At 47.2% G+C, this 19,391-nt stretch overlaps 1 long non-coding RNA gene and 1 pseudogene across 1 annotated transcript; both read right to left on the minus strand.

The window, feature by feature from the left end:
- LOC140850309 (eukaryotic translation initiation factor 2A-like) overlaps positions 1 to 3,038 on the minus strand; it is a 30,722-nt pseudogene extending 27,684 nt beyond the window's left edge.
- A 9,033-nt stretch (positions 3,039 to 12,071) lies between these two features.
- LOC140850595 (uncharacterized) lies at positions 12,072 to 15,504 on the minus strand. The gene is made up of 3 exons (XR_012133536.1): positions 15,396 to 15,504; positions 12,804 to 12,913; positions 12,072 to 12,699 (listed from the first exon to the last, which is right to left on the minus strand). It is a non-coding gene; the product is annotated as an uncharacterized lncRNA (long non-coding RNA).
- Positions 15,505 to 19,391: the final 3,887 nt, after the last annotated feature.

Here is a 19,391-nt window from a genome sequence, read left to right on the forward strand (position 1 = left end):
GTCGTCTCCATCCTTTGACCCCACAGAAGTATTGGCACTTTAAATGTCACACGAGTGAGCTGGTGCTGGCCTTCCAGGGATGTAGCTCTGAGGGGGACAGGGGAGGTGAGACTGAAACAGCATCTGCTTGAGGGATTTTGCTTTCAGAAGCCATAACGTGCAGCATAAACTTCGGGTTGCAAAGAACATGAGGAGCACTGAATGAAACAGGCTTCTGGAGCCTGGGCTGGCTGAGAAAGTCACGGGAATACATTCCTTCTGCTCCTTCTCAAGGTCAGGCAGCATCGGGTACACATGCGTCAAGTGACCTTCCAACTCATCTCTTAGTTCAGATGAAGAAGTTTCCCCTGGGGAAGTGCAGATACTGCTGAGAGACCACAGCTGGCCTGGGCTTCCTGAGCCCCCCAAAGCCCTAGGTGCTCGCCAGACGTGGGCTCCTAACTGGGAGCCCTGTGACTCATCTTGCCTTGCACCGATTCATTTTGCAGGGCCCAGGGAACTCTGCAGCACCCAGCCGCTTGGGGTGGTCCAGCCGAGTGCAGTTCCTATGGAGCAAAAAGCATCCCTTAAAGGGAAGCATATTGGAGGCTACGCCATGGTGAGCAGTAGACAGCGCTCAAGGAGCCTAAGGTGTCTGTGCCCCCTGCGGTGTGCAGCCTCCTCGGGAGCACTTGCTCTCAGAAGTGCCACATCAGGGAGAGAGCTAAGCGGGGCCAGGAGACCGAGCCGCAGCCCATTGCCTTCCATGGTTCTGCAGGCTGGGAAGGCTCTCTGACGTCTGACTGCCACTCTGAGAAGGCTCTCCTCCAGCCGTCAGTCTCTACCCAAGATTCTGAAAACCAAAACCAGACTAAGACAAGTTACGCTCTTTTAAATGTGATTCAGCTGCCTTTGCAGGCTTGTTTCGGTGCCCAATGGATGTGTGTGGCCAGCAAGCATCCAGACCACAGCAGCCTGGCAGGCAGGGCTCGTATCTCTCCAGGCTGCTCTGTGACAATGAAAGCTCTGGGCGGACAGTTGGAGTGTCAGGCTGGGCCCGCAGGACATTCTGACTCATTGGGCTTTTGTTCCCCGAAGCCACCGTGAATCTGGCAGTGGCTGCCACGCAGGCACCGTGGTGTGTGCCCTTGTTTGCTTGCATCCCTTCTGGCATCTCTGCACATGCCCTGACCCTGGGCCTCTGGGCTGACTCATCATCCTCTCAGACAATGAGCTTGTGTCCTGAGTGGTAACATTTTAAAACGCAGGATGACCACATCATGAACTGTTTTGGAAAACAGAGGTGAGATGAAATAATCACTGCAAATCTTAGCACCGCATATAAACATTGTCACCATTTATTCCCAGAATCTTCTTATCAGACTTGTTCTCATGTCAAACAAATATATTGATGTCGATAGCTTTACTTAGTATTAAATTATGTTTTCCATGTTGCTGTATTATTTTGCGGGCTGTCAATTTTAATTACATCATAATATTCCACATAAGTAGGCGTTATTATTTATGTACCTTTTCATTACGTCATGAGAAATAGTGCTATGATGAATAGCATGTGAGTATTTAATTTTTTCAGATTTGGGTTAGACATTAAGAGCAGTATAAATATTTGTATTTCCTTTAATACATATTAGCAAATAATTTTGTGAAAAGATTGTACCAATGAATTATCACACAACTGGAAAATATGTGTATACAAAGCTCATAGCCGGTTTGGGGTTTGTTTATGAATGAATTAACTTATTAAACTAATTTAGCTAGAAAAAATGCCCAGCACCTGAGAAATTGGGAAGCAGTTTCCAGCGTGACTTCTCAAAGGTCTAGAACCAAGTTGGTCGGTGGCCCTTCACTCTCACCATTGCTGGGCTGAGCTGCACGTTGTTGGTTGGAAGGGTGTCTGTCATGGACTCGTGGTGCACCCCCAGTGCAGCAGCCCGATGCTGGTTCAGCTGTCTGTCCACATGTCTATCTTCCTGTATCTGTCATGCCTCAGAGAGGGTTGAATGCCATCGTACAGCATAATGAAACACCACACATTCTGAAACAGTATGCTAATGAACAAGGGGAAAACAGGCCAGGAGGCCGGGAGGAGTTAGCCTCTGCGGCCACAGATCACCAGGGACGGCCGCCTGTGTGGTGCAGAGGCCTCCTGTGGCCAAAGAGATGAGACAGTCACAACTAGTTACAAGACCTGCAGTGCCCATGACACCAAGCTGACCATTTGCACAGGGAGGGCACTGTGATGCCGGCTGAAACCAGGAGGGATTACGGTGCCAGTGATGGGCGGCACCATCAGCACACACAGTGGCCCTGGAGGGAGTTGCTGTAAGGCCTCCTGTGTGCGCTGGGGGCCCAGCCCCACACCTGGGTGCCTAGACAGTACCTCTCAGGGCCCTTTGCAGACGAAGACATGTGATGAGAATGGGGTCAGCGAGGGGTTCTCAGCTGGTTTGGGTCAATCCAGGAATTCATCTTTTGGGTATTTGGAGAAATGACAGTTGGTGGTGATGGTTGTGTCTCAAGAGGCAGCAGTGACGAAAGCGGGTGATGAGGAAAGAGTTGCTCTGTGAAAAGGATGGCCATCACAGAGAGAGGACACGGAAAGAGGAGCAGGGTTGGCAGGTGGGGGTGTTGCCTTCCATCTTGGGGAGATTGAGCTGAGAGCTCGTGGGCCGTCTGGGAGGAGCGTCCAGAGGGCAGCAGGCTATCCCAGTCCAGAGGTCAGAAGGGGCCCAGCTGGAGGTGGCATCTGTGTGTCATGTAATTTTGGTGGTGGCACTGCAGGGCTGGACGACATCCCAGGGCTGCAGAGGAGAAGAGAAAGCTCAGGAGCCACCACCTGAGCAGCGCCCACCTTGAGCGTGGGTGGAGGAGGCTACGCCTGTATGGAAGGAGGAGGAGAGGGCAGAGACGGAGGCAGGGGCCACGGCCTTCAGGAACCCTGGACAGCGAGCGTGGGTTCCGTGCCGCCGTCCCCACCGCTCCGGATCGCAGCGCACGCGCTCCCCCGCGGCCCGCCCTATCAGCTGACTTTGCTGCATGCTTTCCGTGGCCTTTCACCTCCCGATGAGCTATGGCGTTTTCTCATTTCCTGTTGCTCTCTCATCACCAGGATGTAAACTCCATGGGGTACGGGATCTTACCTGCTTTCATCAGTGCAGTCTCGGTGCCCCGCAAAGTGCCAGCTCACAGCTGTGTTGGTGGATTGAATGAATGAGTGGCTGGGCGGGGCTGAGAGCCAAGCAGCCATGCTTCCTGCAGTAAGGAAGAAATGAGGAGAGAGAGACAGAGACAGAAAGGATAGGCCTGGTGTGCGGTTATGAGATCAGAACATTGGAGGAAGGTGGGGTCCTGTGGTGTCTGATGGAAGGGTCTGGGTGCAGTTTATTTAGGCATGGATTTGACTGTTTAAAAGCCAATGAATTGGAAGGATTCAGTTGAGAGGAAGAAGTTTGAGTTAAGAGACAGAATGGTTGGTCATTAACGTGTTTCTGAGGTGTAGGAGAGGGTACTTGAAGTGGGAGGGAGACCTAAGCCAGGTGAGGGGTGTCCACAGCCGGGCACAGAGGTTGGAAAGCCCAGTGTTATAGATGAGGAAGATGTCCATGCTCCCTTCCACAGATTTCTGTGTTCTCTGCTGTTGGGAGGACAGGGCAACACTCAGCAGCGAGAGCTGAGGGAGCACAGAGGGCTGAAGCAGGTCTGCAAAGTCCTGAAAGTGACTGCCCGACTGGGGGAGGGCTTCACACAGGCACCAATGGATCTGAGCCCTTGGGATTTTGCAGAAGATAAAGAGGCACAGCTCCGGGGCCTTATCTTCATATGGCAGTGTCCAGAAGACCTGGTACAGAATGGTCATGCACGATACAGCATCTTTACCAGCACATGGGAGTAGAGGGGCCAGCAGGTTGCAGTGCCACCTCTCTCCCGGTCCTGTCTTCTGACCCACTCAGGCTCCCCTGGACATGCCCTGTGCCTGACGAGCTCGATGCCCCAGGGTCCCTTCAGTTTGGGGCCTGTGGCACTCTGTGTTAGCAGTGCTTGCTGAAGGCTGTTCCCTCCCAGCACGGGGATGCGATTGCCTGGACCAGACACAAGAACCTCAGGTTGCCTTTGTCAGGGTTGGCATGGCAAGGAGTTATTTCAGACCCTGAAAGTTTAACCAGGTTATTTTGAAAATTAAGAATTTGGTCAAGGAGGAATTTGGAAGAAATATAAAAGTGGAGAGACCTGGGAAGGGCACAGGGATTGGGGGTAATGTGGGTGTGGTGAAGCAAGGGTTGGGGACAATGTAGGCTCTACCCGAATGAAGGATGGTGTTACAAGTAGAGTTGTGTCCCCCATAAGAGCTGTGTCAGGGTCTGAGCCCAGAGCGCCTCAGAGGTGACCTTATTTGGAAGCAGGGTCACCAAGTTAATGTGAGGCCAGTAGGGCGGGTCCCAATCCAACAGAACTGGTTCCTTATAAGAAGAGGAGATGAGGATGCAGGCAGGCACAGAGCGGGCCCGTGGGAGAGCACAGGGAGAAGGCGGCGCTGGCCAGCCAAGGAGGGAAGCCGGGAACACACCCTCCCCTCAGCCCAGAAGGAGCCACCCTGCCAATGTCTTCCTTCTGGACTGTAAGACTATTCATTTCTGCTGCTTAAACTGCCCAGTCTGTGGCACTTAGGGACAGCAGCCTTAGCAGACACACAGAGATGGGGTGATGACTGGGAGGCGGTTGGTGTGTGATGGATACTGACAAAGTTGGGAATGAGAGTGAGGCCTCTCTGAAAGGAAAAGAAGGGCCACTAACTCCACCGTCCACGCAGGTTTATCGCTGGACCTGAGAGGGACCCCTCTGTTCTGGCCAGCAGAACAAAGAAGGCATTTCTTACAGGCTAAGAGGCTATTTATGGCCAGGTTTTTTAGCGGGCTTTCCGAGGGGATGAGTTAGAGAATAGGTTGACTTGCGGCTTGCCAGCATGTCCTCTGGAGAATGCTTGTAGCCTGGGTAAAATGATACCTAGGTCTCTCTGAGATGGTAGGTGGGCTTATTCAAAAAGGCAGCACTCCTGTCTGGATTCTATCACTCTCCCTCATTTCTCAGGGTTACTTTGACGAGTTGAATTAGATTTTGCAAATGTCCTGCCTTGTCCTGAATGCCACCAATAAGAGTCTCTTCTTTAGCCAGTTTGGGGCCTGTAGCTCTCTGTGTTAGCAGTGCTTGCTGAAGGCTGTTTCCTCCCAGCCCAGGGATGTGATCACCTGAAAGGTTAACCAGGTTATTTTGAAAATTAAGAATGGACCTTCCTGAACCCAAATGGCACTCCAGGGCTGAGAGTGGTAGGGGCTGTGGTATATGGAGCCAGCCCCACCTGTGCTGGCCAAGGTGCCTTACTTCTCAGCCAGACGATAGGGCTGGCTGGGGCCTGGAGCACCTGTTAGAGGCATGAGGAGGGAGGTCTTGGTGAGGACAGAGAGCTTGGTTCTGCAGGACATGAGTCTGGGTGGGGAGCAAGCTCAAGGGTCCTGAAGGTTTGACATCACAAGGAGACGCCTTGCTGTGGGAAGCTGAGCAGCCCTTGATGATTAAAACACCCTTGTGGAGATGCAGGCAAAATGCAGGTCTTGCAGAACACACAGCAACAGCAGATGCCACAAAATGTCAGTTCCTGGCAGGCAGAACTTTACTTAACCCTCCTCAGTCCCCGCTGTGATATGTAAATTGTCTTTGTGTTCAACAAAACTGGGCCAGAGGACCGAGAAATCATTGGGGTTCTTGCAGACACTTTACAGTGTGGACGTGGTTGGCACACTAGCTTCTCTGACTCCTACAGCATGCTTGTGAGTCACGTGTGATCCTGGAGGGCTTAGGTTCAACCACTCTTTGGGGGGCACCATGGGAGCATCACTGAGAGTGAGAGGCGTGGCCAAAACTTGCATTTGTGCAGGGTGAAATAGTGAAGGCTTCTCTGAGCATTGAGTATCATCATAACACACAAGGGTTGGCTCACAGAAGTGTGTGTGCTCACACTCATGTGTGTGTGTGTGAGGGGTCGGGGTGTCAGGTACAAAGGGGAGAAGCATGATGCCAGAGGAAGGAGTCCCGGAATTCGAGGCTGATGGTTTCTGAGACACTCTTCCAAACGAGGCTGACCATGAGGTGAGCAGCCTCCCAGAACGGTGTGGGCAGCTTTGGACTTCTGATAATCTGAGTGATAATCTGAGGCTGTAACCATTTAGGGACATCAGGAGTTCCTTTCCATTATTGTACAATGACATTTTGCATATGAATTTCACAGAAAGCTCAGGCCTGGTGCTGGAGACCAGGAGGGCGAGTCTGATGAATTATGGATGGAAAGCAGAGCTCCTCACCTCCTGTAATGCTGCTTCGTCTTTGTCAAAAGACGTTAGGCTGAAAAGGACTGCAGAATAAGGGGCCAAAGCTCAAGCTGGTGAAACTTGTGTAAAAGAGCTCAGTCCTATTCTGCGTGAATGCTTGCCACTCAGGACAATGAGCTCACGGGTCACTTCTTCCTGCTCTCGGGACATGGAGAGGGTGAGAGAGGTCCCCATTCTACATCACTGTGTCCCAAAGCAGGACCTAAGCAGCACCCGAACTAGAATCAGCCTGGCCCTGCAAACACGGAGGCCTTCTGCCAAGGACTAGATGGCCAGTGATCACTGCAATGAGCTGGCTTTTCTCTGAACAGCTCCTTTGCTGTGAAAAGAACCAGTTGCCCAAGGCTATTTTTTACCTTACACAATTAGGCAGTCCTAGACATCTCTTAATTTAATGAGTGCTTTCTTTCTGGAAGTGCAGCAACCTGTTCAGCTTCCCTGAATTCTCTCTTTAGCTGATGGTTCTCTTCAAGTCTCCAGAAAGCCCAGCTCTCGGTTGGGCTCACCTTACAAAGTGCTGGTTGGGTGCCCACCCCCTGGATAGCCCCCATCACACCCCACCTGAGCCTCCTTAGTGCTAGAGGGTCACTCATTTATGTCCTGAGCCAGTCACGCGTGCCCAAGGGGTACTTTACTGCACCCTAAAGCAGAAGTTTAAATCAACAAACTTGAGATTCAATTTTGTCTTTACTAATGTCACCTGGGGCATCATTTGTTTTCTCTGGATTATGGGATGATGAGGAAGTTGTCCCAGGGCTATTGTAAGGATAATAAGTAGGACTTAATTCAGAAAATTCATGTGGGAATTTGAAAAGACTGTATCACTCTACAAACTGACATGTTTAAGCCACTATTGTATTTTTTTTGTTCAGGATGAAAAATAATATCTTGGGAGGGGAAACTTGTTTGGTGACAGCGCCAGAAAGTGGAGATGGGAGAAAGTGAAGATGGCTGCCTTGCATGGGCCAAGGTGAATCATGCACTGATTCTCAGCAAGATGGGGCCAGCTGGTGAAGATGCAACATGTTTTATTTTCTGCTGGGCCTGAATCTGCTTGGTGAAGCAGTGTGATCTTCTGTGCTGATTAGAGAGGAAAAAGAAATGACATTTATTCGTAAACACAAACCTGTAAAAGAAAATAAGAGGGGCAGATCCTTGAGCTGGGCAGGCTGCTGACACTGGCCTTCAGCTGTCTTGGGCCAAGTCCCTGGCAACTTCCAGCTGGGACGGTGGGACCCAGCATCAGGAAAGCCACATCAACAGACTTCACAATTTTCCTAAAGTCCTGGCTCCTCTTTCTGTGCACAGTCTTTCTCATGCTCTGAGAAACCAATCAGCCTGGATTCACAAGAACGGTTACACATTTCACCCATCACAGAGGTTGGAGGCGGGCAGTTTATTACATCCAACTCAAAGCTTGTGAAAGAATCATTCAGATCTTCCATGCCTTTAAAATAAGTTGAATATATCCTTTGGTTCTAAGGAAAACATCTTGTAAAATATTTGGGAGCTCTTGGGACATCAAACAGCTCTTAGAGGAGTGCATTTTAATGGTTTACTTGTAAAAGAATCAGTAAAAGAAGCAGAAACACATGGTTTAAATTCCTTTGAATAATACGAGGTATTTTTGTACGCATCCCTTTTTTTTCCTGAGAGTCTCCATACATCTTTGAGCTTTTATCCTAAAAATGCTCTAAATAGCATTTGGATAACTGGCACAGCAAAGAAGGCAGCCATCCTGTAACCTATCTTCTTGTTGGGTCTGGGGGTCTGGGTCTTAGCAGACCCCGGGCTCATCAAACAGTGTGGGAAGGAGGAAAGAGACAAGCTTGTTTGCAGAGTTGCAGATAGGGTGCAGATAGATAGTCCTGGAGCTCAAGGCGTATAATCTCACAAACTCCAAGCAGGTAGCATTAAGGCTTGAACGGGGTCCTGAGACAATGTGCTGTTCACACAAAGCAGCCCTGGGGCAGCACCTGCCACCAGCCTCACACCCTGCTCCCACCTAACTTCCTGGCAATGGATTAGAGCAAGAGCGGAGCAGCTTCCCAAAAGCCAGCAGGTAGAGAGCGGCGGAACCCAGTGACCCCTGGGACCCTTGCATGTGTTAGACGTCAGCATAGAGCTGACGAGAGGCTGTGCAACACAATGGGGCATGGAGTGGGTCAGGCTCTCCTGACCCTGGGCCAATGACAGTGTGCTATCAGTGTGGGTTTCCCCACTGTAAGGCAGGGCAGTGACCCTGCCTTGCTGACTTGTGGAGTGGAATGCTAAGATTCCTTTAACTGTAACCGTCGGTTTTTCCTGTCCTAGGCACTAGATTAACAGGCAATAATTGAGCCTGTGTGTGCCCTGCCCTGGAGCATGGTGTTGAGTCTATGCAGACCTGGTTTCTCCCTCTCACAGCCTGGAGTCCTGTGGTTCTGAGAGGACCACTGAGTGAACGACTCAGAGGCTGGAACCGTGGGGACTTGAGGAGGTGGGGTGAGTCCAGATGTGGAGGGTGGAGGAGTTGCAGGGATCTGAGGATGTCAGCAAGCACTGCTGATTTCTGCTCCCATGGCTTTGACCCAGGAGCACAGGCAGGATGTCCGGCCACCCCTCCTCTCTTCTTAGGACTTTCATCCTGTGCTTCTTCCCACCTATCCACTGCTCCCATAGGCTCCCATCCTGCCTCACGGGACTTGGGGACTCATCTCAGCTCCTTCCTCACTAGCTGGGTCATGAGCACCTGTCTAGACTGCATGTGCCCCTCCTGTTCCACCTGCAGCCTGAACCTTATCTGTCCCAGCATCCCAGGCATCCCCAGGATTCACCCCCTCCCCTCCTCTCACCAGGAAAGGGTACCGAGAAACCCAATACTCAGCTGAGATCCTTGTTTGTGCAACAGAAACTGACCGTGGGTGATCATATCAAGAAGGGGGATTTGCTGAAGGCTGTTGGGCAGCCCAGAGAACCCCTGGGAAGGCCATGAAACAGAGTTGAGACGATGGTTAGGCACAGCAGAAGCTAAGCCATAGGCAGGATGGCTGCCAGATCACACCCAGAGCTGGTCTGGTGTGAACCCAGGAGCCACACCTGTCCCACCTGGGGGCCCCACCTGCCCTGCAGCTTCAGCAGCACTGGCCACGCCCACCAGGTCTGAGCCCCACTGCTGCCCAGGGACCAGCCCTGTTGGCACCAGGCAAATCAGGAAAGGATGGCTTGCCTGCTGAACCTAAGGGGAAGTGGGTGTTAGAGCTTTCTGCTTAGAGAACAGGAAGCATGTGCTACAAGACTGGCTGGGCCCTCACTCCATACACTTGGAGCAGAGACAGCTCAGGGGCTCCTTCTGGCCAGATTCTGTGTTGGTCCTAGGACAGAAGAACTAGAGATTGGTGAGGTGATGAAGAGTGAGCCAGAAGGGGAAAGAGAGCCATGCCTAGCATTTGGCTTGGACCATGGGGTGGCGATGGGGACACTTTCTAAGCTGGACATGCAGAGGAGGACCGGGCTTGAGGCAGGCATGGACAAAATGGATTTGAGATACTTCTGGGTTATTAAATGGGTTGTTGAATTTATACCATGCCTCGCTCATAGTAGATGCTTAATGAATACTTGTCAAATGAATATATTAACCTGAAGGCCATTTGGAAAGTGGGGACTATAGCTAATGAATAGCCATGGGTTTATTCAGGTGAAGGACCCTTATAGCAGGGTCTGGCCTCCTGATGTCCAGTTTAATCCACTCTGTACTTCATCCCCAAGCGAGGGGCCGTTTCATGGTGTGACTTGGGGCAGAGATCAGTCTTCCCTCCCTGTCAATCTTTTTAAATGGCTTTTACACAGCCTTTTGTTAAAAATTCAGATTAAAGGGATTAAAATCCTTCATTGAAGGAGTGAAGACAGGAAACAACCATCAGTTGCCTAATGTACTGAAAGAATAATAATTATATCCACCAAGGGAAAGCAGATGGGACTTCATGCCACCTTATAATGACCCACAGTGTCCATCCAGACCCTTCCCTTCTTCCTCATAAGTGGAATTTAGACAAATTCCCATAGTTGAGATTTAGGGAGTCCATGTGGAATAACAGGAAGAACATCAGCTTTGGAAAAAGTCATATATGGTTTCCATCTCTGCTCTCACATGAACACACTGAGTGACCTTGGGCTGAGGGACATTGGACAAGTTACCTAGCCTCTCTGAACTCAGTATCCATCATCTGTAAAATGGGAATAATATGTACCTCAGAGAAACAGTATAATCATTAAATGAAGTAATATTTAAAATGACTGGAATAGAAATGGCATTCGACTAAGAAGAGTTTGTGGTTGTCTCATCCCTTGTTTGGGAGACATTCTTCTCTTAGGACACTGGGGCTGAGGTCTAAAGTCCCCTGGACATTCTAGATCACTAAGCGGGGTATCCCTGGGCACAGCTATAATGAGGAGTCTGGACATGTTAGAGATACTAGAATAAGAAAAATCAGCTGTATTGTTTTTCAACTGAAATAAACCGGTGAGGGGAAAATGATAGAATGATATGAAACAAATGTTCAAACAATATGGAAAACAGTCACCTTGGAAACAAATGTGGGATGTAATGTCACCAAGGAGAGCACTGGGCGGTCACCATGGGCCCCAGCGTAAGTGAAGCATCTGCTGTCTGCAGAGCCCAGCTGGTTCTCCTGGCTTTGCTAAGGTGATGAGCCCCCTTGACTTTTAGAATGTCTACAGTGAGAGGCAAAGCGAGGGGGCCAGGAAAACAGCCTCAGGGACCTGGCCACGTGGTTGAGGCTGAACTGGCTGAGAGAGCAGTTGTGGGCTGCCTCCCCAGGCCAGAGAGTCATCGTGCAGGGCCCCGGGCCTCCTTACAGATGGGAATAGGTATCTCTTAGGAAGCATGCTATTTTATGCTGCCCACATTTTCTTTACTAGGTTTAATAAATTCTCAGTGAAAATGCTAGCATATCTGTGGTGCAAACCAAACAAAAAAAAGGGTCTGTTATTAAAAAATAATAATAATTAAAGGGATGTCCCATATGGAGGGGGAAGGATCTGGGGTTGCACCAGGAATTAGATGGAAACTCCAAGCAGAAGAAAGATGCAGGACGCAGAGGGATGATTCCTTTTGAGCATCTTCAGCAAGAACTTGTTCTGGAGCTCATCTTCCTTGAGCCGTTAGGAGTCCGGGGTTTGTATTTTGAAGAAGAGACCACTCCCTAGGGTTTCTCCCATGTGTTTGCTTGTCATACCCCTCTGGCTTTGTGTGAGTGTGTGTGTGTGATTTATATTTAAATGTGCATGTACTTCAGCTCATCATTTTTTCATATTATTTTATTTTCCATTGTTTAACCAGAGAGTATGCAAGAAGCCGTATGCAAAGATTTCATCACTGTTATAGTAGCAAAATATCTGTAAATAAGTTAAATATTTAATAAGAGAAAATTCACATGAATAATAGCAGCCACATTGGTTTGATGAACTATTATGTACTGATTAAAATAAAAAATTTAAGTATTACATATACCCATACATGCATCTATACTTACATGTTCATTTACATGTGTTTCTGATCCATCTAAGTCTGGAACAAAAAATAGAAAATACACACAGATGTTATCTGTATCTTGGCACTCTAGTGATTTTCACTTTTTATTTTTCATTTACTTTCTGAATTTTCAACAATGAATGCATTTGAAATGAAAATAGCTTTATTTTTTCTAATTATACATATAATGAATGCTCTGTAATCTCAAATAACTGAAACAATCAAAATAAGTGGAATCATCTGCAATTTTGCTACATATGTTAGTGGGATTCTGTTTATCTTCACAGTTTGCCTTCATTGTCCTTATGCATAAGCATAAAATGTGCTGATAAGCACAAACCCACACATGCACTTATAGGATAAGGAGTTCAGTATGCAGGGTTTTAAAATAGTTTTTGTTTGTCTCACTAATTGAAATATCACAGGTATCATTCTCTTTGAATAAGTACAGGTCTAGTCCATTGTTTTAATGAGCTGGTTTGTGCTGCATTTTATGGATAAATAACGCATTATCACATGTATGTGTCCAAGCTTCTAATTTCCTAGAAGTAGAAAAACATGTTAAAAGAAATGGAGATTTTTAAGGCTCTTTATGGAACTTTCAGGTTACTTTCCACAAAGATGAAACAATGTATGTTCCTACTATCAATGTTTAGGACTACCTCAATATAATTTCTTTGAAATTTTGGTTAATTTAGCTATTGTAAATATTGTGTCTGGCCTTAGCTGGCCCTCACAGTACAAATCCAGTCCAGAGCCCAGGATGAAGGAGGAGAGGAGACTCTTCTGAAAAGGAAAAACATTAATTCAAATGATTAGCATGTCAAGCCCTCATAAACAACTGATTTCTAAATGTCAAGAACAAAATATAGAGATCCAAAATATCATACCTTGAGAGTATATAAGAAACAGATTTTGTGGGTGTCATCCAGTTCCAGCAGAGAGTCACACTGTATCTCTCATCTCTTTGTTGTGGCATCTTTTGCCCATTGAAAATGAGCTACAAATATTCAATTAGAATAAATTTTCAGCACAATTTTTCCTTCTCATTATGCATGCCCAAAGTATTGCTTCTGACTGCATACCTACTTTGCAAAACATCTCTGTTATCTTTGTATTCACACACAGATGTTGATTTTGCTATCACAACTAGACATAATATTATGGTTTTTCACTTTACAAAAACTCATGAAAATAGTCAAGCTCAACACATGCCAAAGGATATGTAGGTAAATCATGTGTGTGCCTGTGCATACTTATGGTGGAGGCACAGGGAAGGATAAGGCCAAGAAAGAAATCTGAATGTTGATGGAATCCTCTGAAGCTATATCCACTGTCAGGACTCAGATGTGCCCTGTGGTCATCCTAGTCCTGGGAACTGACTGATGCTCATAGTGTTTCTGTGGGGCAGGCAGATAAGTGACATTCTTCTAAAGTTAGGGCTTAGGAGAATCAGCCACAGGTGGGAGGGACCCCACCACCCCCTCTTTTGGTTCCCAGCCCATGGTCCTTCCTTCCATGCTGTGCTTTGCCCTCTAGCGGTCCCAATCTCTGTTCCTCCTGTGCCCAATACCCGAGGCACTAATGGAATTTGGCAGGTATTAGCCAAGAAAGGCGAGTCTGGTACTTTCCTGCATCCTACTCTGGTGCCTCCCTGTGGTTTGTGTGCCTGATCCCTTGAAGCCACTGGATCACGGCCCTTCTGGTCATGATTCCCTGGCTTCTCTCCCTGGGAGGGGCCCGGAGCTCAGAGGACACCATCTGTGGGTGTTCCGGGCATACCTCTCTCCTACCCATGCTGGGCTCATTGCCCATCCTGACCTGGTTTCTTTGTCTTCCTGCAGTGAGCCTCCGCCGTGCTCACTGCTGTGGCCAACTAACAAGACCTGGGCATGGGAAGCATTACCAAAGCCCAGAAACATCAACGTTAGACAAGCTCGCAGATCCTGAATATAATTTGCTCCTTGGAGACAGTTTTGGGGAAGATTTCAGTTCAGAATCACCCTTTCTGTGGTCCAGTTTGGTATCTGTTCAGGTCTCTTCCAGTCTTGCCTGTCAAAATGGCTCCTGGCTTTCATCTCTGAAGCCAGCTGGGCACCATAAACAAGAAATCACTCAACCAAGCAGCAAGCATTGGCATGCTCTCAGTGGCACTGACTTCCACCTAGAAATCTTACCTCTGGCAAAACTAACTCTTGAGGTCAGCCCCAAATTATTCATTTGTAGAAAATAACTTGACAGAAAACGCCCTGGGCCCACTCTGTTCTGTTTGCAATGGGCATGTCAGAGCGCCGTCGTCTCAGAATTCCCCAGAGGAGACTGTTGCTGCAGACTCCTCAGAGCTCGGGACCCAGAATGAACTTGTCCTGAAATCCTCAAGTCTCTGTGTCCTCCACCTCCCCTGCCTTTTTGTCTGAAAGGCCTGCTCAGGGAGTCCTTGGCTTTGTTGGCCCTCTCTGTGCACACCACAGGCAGGAGCTTCTGCCAGCTGCTTCCTCCTGAAACTGTCCAGGTCACCCAAGACTCTCCTCAGGACAACCCCACTCCCCTTCTCACCTCAACCCTTGCTTTGCCCACTTTCTACAAAGCATAGCCCATGTGTGGGAGAAGCTCACCAGATCCCTTGACAGACAGATGGACCTCAATAATGTAACTGGGGGGATACTGGATGAATCCCCACCACTTAGAGGGAATCTTTAGTTCAGCTGTAAAGAAATGCAAATGAATTTCAAATGCATCACCTGACTTGGAATTTAGGCCCACCTAAATCTTGGCACCATAGTTATTTCTTTCAAGATGTAATCTCACTTTCCACTCTCACCATAAATTCCTTATGATTCATCACACTGGGTGGTGTGGCAGGCAGAATAGTACCCGCAAAGATGTCCATGTCCCAGACCTTGGAAACTGTGCCTATGCTATCTTCATGGCAAAAGAGACTTGAAGGTGGGTAAAGGACTGTGGAGGGGGAGATTGTCTGGATCTCCTAGTGGGTCCAGTGTCATGGCACGGGTCCTGAAACTGGAGAACCCCCTGGCCGTAGTCAGAGAGAGATGTGCTGATGGAGCAGGCTCAGGGGAACAGGGTCAAAGGTGAAGCTTTACATGCTTTGAAGATGGAGAAGGGGCCTCCGGACTCCAGGCATCCTCTAGACACTGGAAATGGATCCAAGTGAGGAAATAGGTCTTAGAGTCTCCAGAAGAAGGATAACAAATCTATGTAGGGAAGCCACTCAGTGTGTGGTGACTTGTGTTGACAGCATCGACACTGGAGACAGGGGAGATGGACCGGATGTCATTTCTTGGGTTCAGGCTGGTTTCCAATGCGCCATGTCCCCATCCTTACTGCAAGTGTGTCCCCCTGCTTGTGGGGCTGTTATGCTCCTCCCACCAGCCTCCTTTTTGGATCTAGAGCTCAGGGCGTGTAGCTGTCTTCCAGCTTGACTTACCCCGGCTGCACAGAGGCTTTTTGGAAGTGCCTACCTCCAGCGAAGAGAGGCCCTTTCTTGCTTCTCTCGGTCAGTCCAGCAGCAGGAATGCAATATGGGTTATTCTAACATTGCTTCTTTATCGTGTTCTCTCCAGAAGTTGAAAGCTCCTTTTATTTTGTAGAAATAGAGCAAGATGGGACTTTAAGTCCAGAATAACATATCCCAAGTAGCTGGTTACATAGCATTGCTCAAGAGATACATTAGCTAATGTGGAAAAAATTTACTACTCACTCTGGTGATTGTTTTCTCATAGTGCATTAGCTTTTGCTGCTCTGAAGGCTGACTAGGCTTGTAGAAGAAATGTGCCTAGAGCCCCTTAGAATGAATTTCAAATGCATCACCTGACTTGGAATTTAGGCCCACCTAAATCTCATCCTAAGACACATGAAAAAATCTGACTGTTTTCCTAGGGCATATTTGTGGTATTTATGGGTAGAAAAATAGAAATATAGAAATTTCATATATGCAGTTTCCCCACATAGCCTCTCCAGAAGGGGAAAGCTGCATTTAATAAATGGAAATAAATCAGCTTTCCAGAGGACACAGGTCTAAGCAGGTCTCTGGGTACTAAATGTGATTTGTGCTTTCTAATGGGAACCTTATTCTAATCCCCAACTCATTTGAAATTTACAGTGACCTGCTCTGTTGACAAATAGCTCAGATTTCACCACTGATGAGATCAATGGCCAGCAAAGCCACTGTGCAGGCCCCGCAGATTTCACCAGCTTTCACTCTGCAGGTATTTGCATTACCTGAAGCCAGCTGTCTGAGTCCCTCCTCCACCTCTCCCATCGGAGCCCAGGGACCACAGTGGCAGCAAACTCAGGCCCCAGTTGCTCTGCAAGTGCAAGATGCCAGCCCAGAGCCCTCCGCCACGGCTGTGTGCACACCTGGAGCTAGCCCGGCCATCTTCACACAGACAGGCTGCTGGTCTGATGCCCACCACTAGCCTTCACTGCAGTGTGCATGCCCAGGGAGCCAGTGTGCAGCCGTGGGAGAGCACACTGACATCAAGGGCCCCTACAGCTACCTCTGAGCCTGCAGGGACTCAGGAGCTTGCTGCCCGCCCCAGCTTGCCACTGTGTGTGTGTGTCTGCAGCTGGCCACTGCCACTCCATGGCTACTGCAGCTGGCCCCTGCAGGTAAGTGTGTGCACACTGCTGGCTCCAGCTACCACCAGTGCCTGCCTTGAGGCATAGCCACGGGACCTGGGGGTGCTGGTAAGGAGCCCCTGCTGTAGACACACCTTGGTGCTTTCCAAGGCCCACAGTTGTCAGTGTTGTGGACTCCCGTGGCTGAGTCAGAGAGACATCACACTGCCTTGGAACTGGTGCCACCACAGGCCCCCACACTTGGTGTCCTGCTCCACTGGACCTGGGGTCACAGCAGGCTCCAGGGTGCTCCCACCCACAGGCATAAGTCTTCCATCCCTGAAGTCAGCACATAGTCTTTGCCTTGCAAAGCTGTTCTTCAGAAACTAAGGTGAGATAAAAATTTTCCCTAATAGACAAAAGCTGAGGGAATTCATTACCATTAAAACTGCCCTACAAGAAACACTGCCAGGAGTTCTTCAAGGTGAAATGAGAGGATACTAATTAGTCACATGAAAGCATGTGAAATATACAACACCCAGGTAAAAGTAGATATGCAATCAGATTCAGAATACTTTGACACTCTAATATGGGGGTATAAACCCTAGTGCAAAAGTTAATAGAAATACTAAAAATAGCAATAGCTTCAAAAACTTGTTACTGGATACACAATATAATGTGATGTGAACTGTGACATTAATGACATGAAATGTCAGGGGGAGTGAAGGATAGAGTTTTTGTTTTTGTATCCATTGGAATTTAAATTGTTATCAGCATAAAAGAGACTGCCATATGTATCATAATATTTCATGTAAGCCTCATGGTAACCACAAACTAAATACCTGCAGTAAATTCACAACAGATAAAGAGAAGGGAATCAAAGCACAACACAACAGAAAATTATCAGTTCACAAAGGAAGGCAGCAGGAGAGGAAGAAAGGAAAAAGGGAACCACAAACAGCTAGAGAAAAGTAAGCTGGCACTGGTAAGTCCTCACCTACCAACGATTACTCTAAATGTGTTGTATTGAATTCTCCCATCAAAAGACATAGTGAATGGCTAAAAAACAAAAGTCTCTATAAGAGACTCACTTCAGTTCCAAGGACACACATAGGCTCAAAGTGAAGGGATGGAAAGACATTCTGTGCAAATGGAAACGAAAAGAGCAGGGGTGTTATTCTTCGATAGGACAAGACACACTTCAGTCAAAAGCAATGACAGGAGTCAAAGAAAGTCATTGTGAGAGTGGTCAATTAGTCAAGAATGTATAACAATCATGAATATATATGCACTTAATGTCAGAGTATCTCAGTATATTAAGCAAAGACTAACAGAAATGAAGGTAGAAATAGACAATATAATAATAATATCAATATCCCAGTTTCAACAAGGGATAGATCATGCAGACAGAAAATCAACATGGAAATGTTGGACTTGAATCTCACTTTAGACCTAATGGACCTAGCAGACATATACATTCCATTCCATCCAACATTCTTCCCAAGTGCACAGGGAACAGTCTCCAAGAGATTTTACAATAGGTACACACAACTCTTAGCAAACTTAAGATGATTGAAATCATACTGAGAATCTTTTGTGACCACAATGTTATGAAACTAGAAATCAATAACAGAAGGGAAGCTGGAAAAAAAATCAGAAAATATGTGGAAATTAAACAACACACTTCCTGAACAGCCTATGAGCCAAAGAAGAAATCAAAGGAGAAATTTAAAAAATCTTGAAACAAATGAGAACAGAAGCACAATAGAAAAGATTAGCAAAACTCGGAGTGGTTATTTGAAAAGATAAAGAAAACTGACAAACTTTAGGCTAGATTAAGTAAAGAGAGAGAAAGAGAGAAGACCTAAATAAATTAAATTATAAATGAAAAAAGAAGTATTACAACTGATACCACAGAATACAACGGATCTTAAGAGAGGATTATGAACATACAAACTATATGAGCTACTATGAACTATACAACTATACAGAGTGGGAGAAAATACTTGCAAATCATGTATCTGATAAGGGATTACTAACCAACATATATAAATAACCCATACAACTCAAGAGCAAAAACCCAAATAGTACCATTAAAAAATCAGTAGAGAATCTGAATAAATATTTTTCCAGAGAAAACATACAAATAGCCAACAGGTATGTGAAAATGTGATCAACATCACTAATCATCAGGGAAATGCTAATCAAAGCCACAATGAGATGCCACCTCAATCCTGTCAGAATGGCCACTATCAAAAAGATCACACGTGCTTGTGAGGATGTGGAGAAAAGGAGACGCTGGTGCACAGTTGGGATATAAATTGGTGCAGCCACTATGGAAAACAGTGTGGTGGCTCCTCAAAAAGTTAAAAATAGAATTACCATGTGATCAGTAATCCTACTTCTGGTTGTACACTCACCCTCTGGGCCAAGATATAAAAGCAAAACCAGTATCATATGCCAGGCTGAAGAGCAAAGATCAGTGCCTTCTGTAAGGACGTAAAGTACACAGAGTTGCTAGTCCTTATGTCCCCATTTAGATTTATCCACCTGGTTTCTCCAAAAACCTCATAGATCATGAGGAATGAAAGTAAAGTATTTTAAACTTAACTGTTGGCATCATTTGCCCTGATTGTAAATGATGTGCCAGAGGATGTTTTGTATCATTTGTCCTAATCGTAAATGATGTGCCAGAGGAAGCATATCAACACATCCTCCGTTGAGTGGCAGATGCTTTTTCTGCCATCCTCATCAGGAAGGGGGATCAGAGGCGGTTCACACTCATGTGGGGCGGGAAGAGGTGCACATTTATGGTCTTATTTCAGGGCTATGTTGACTTTCCCACTGTCTGTGACAGAACAACCCAAAGGGGCCTGAGAGGGACATTACCTTGTATC

This window comes from Manis javanica, chromosome 7 (assembly GCF_040802235.1).
Source record: "Manis javanica isolate MJ-LG chromosome 7, MJ_LKY, whole genome shotgun sequence".
NCBI lineage: Eukaryota > Metazoa > Chordata > Mammalia > Pholidota > Manidae > Manis > Manis javanica.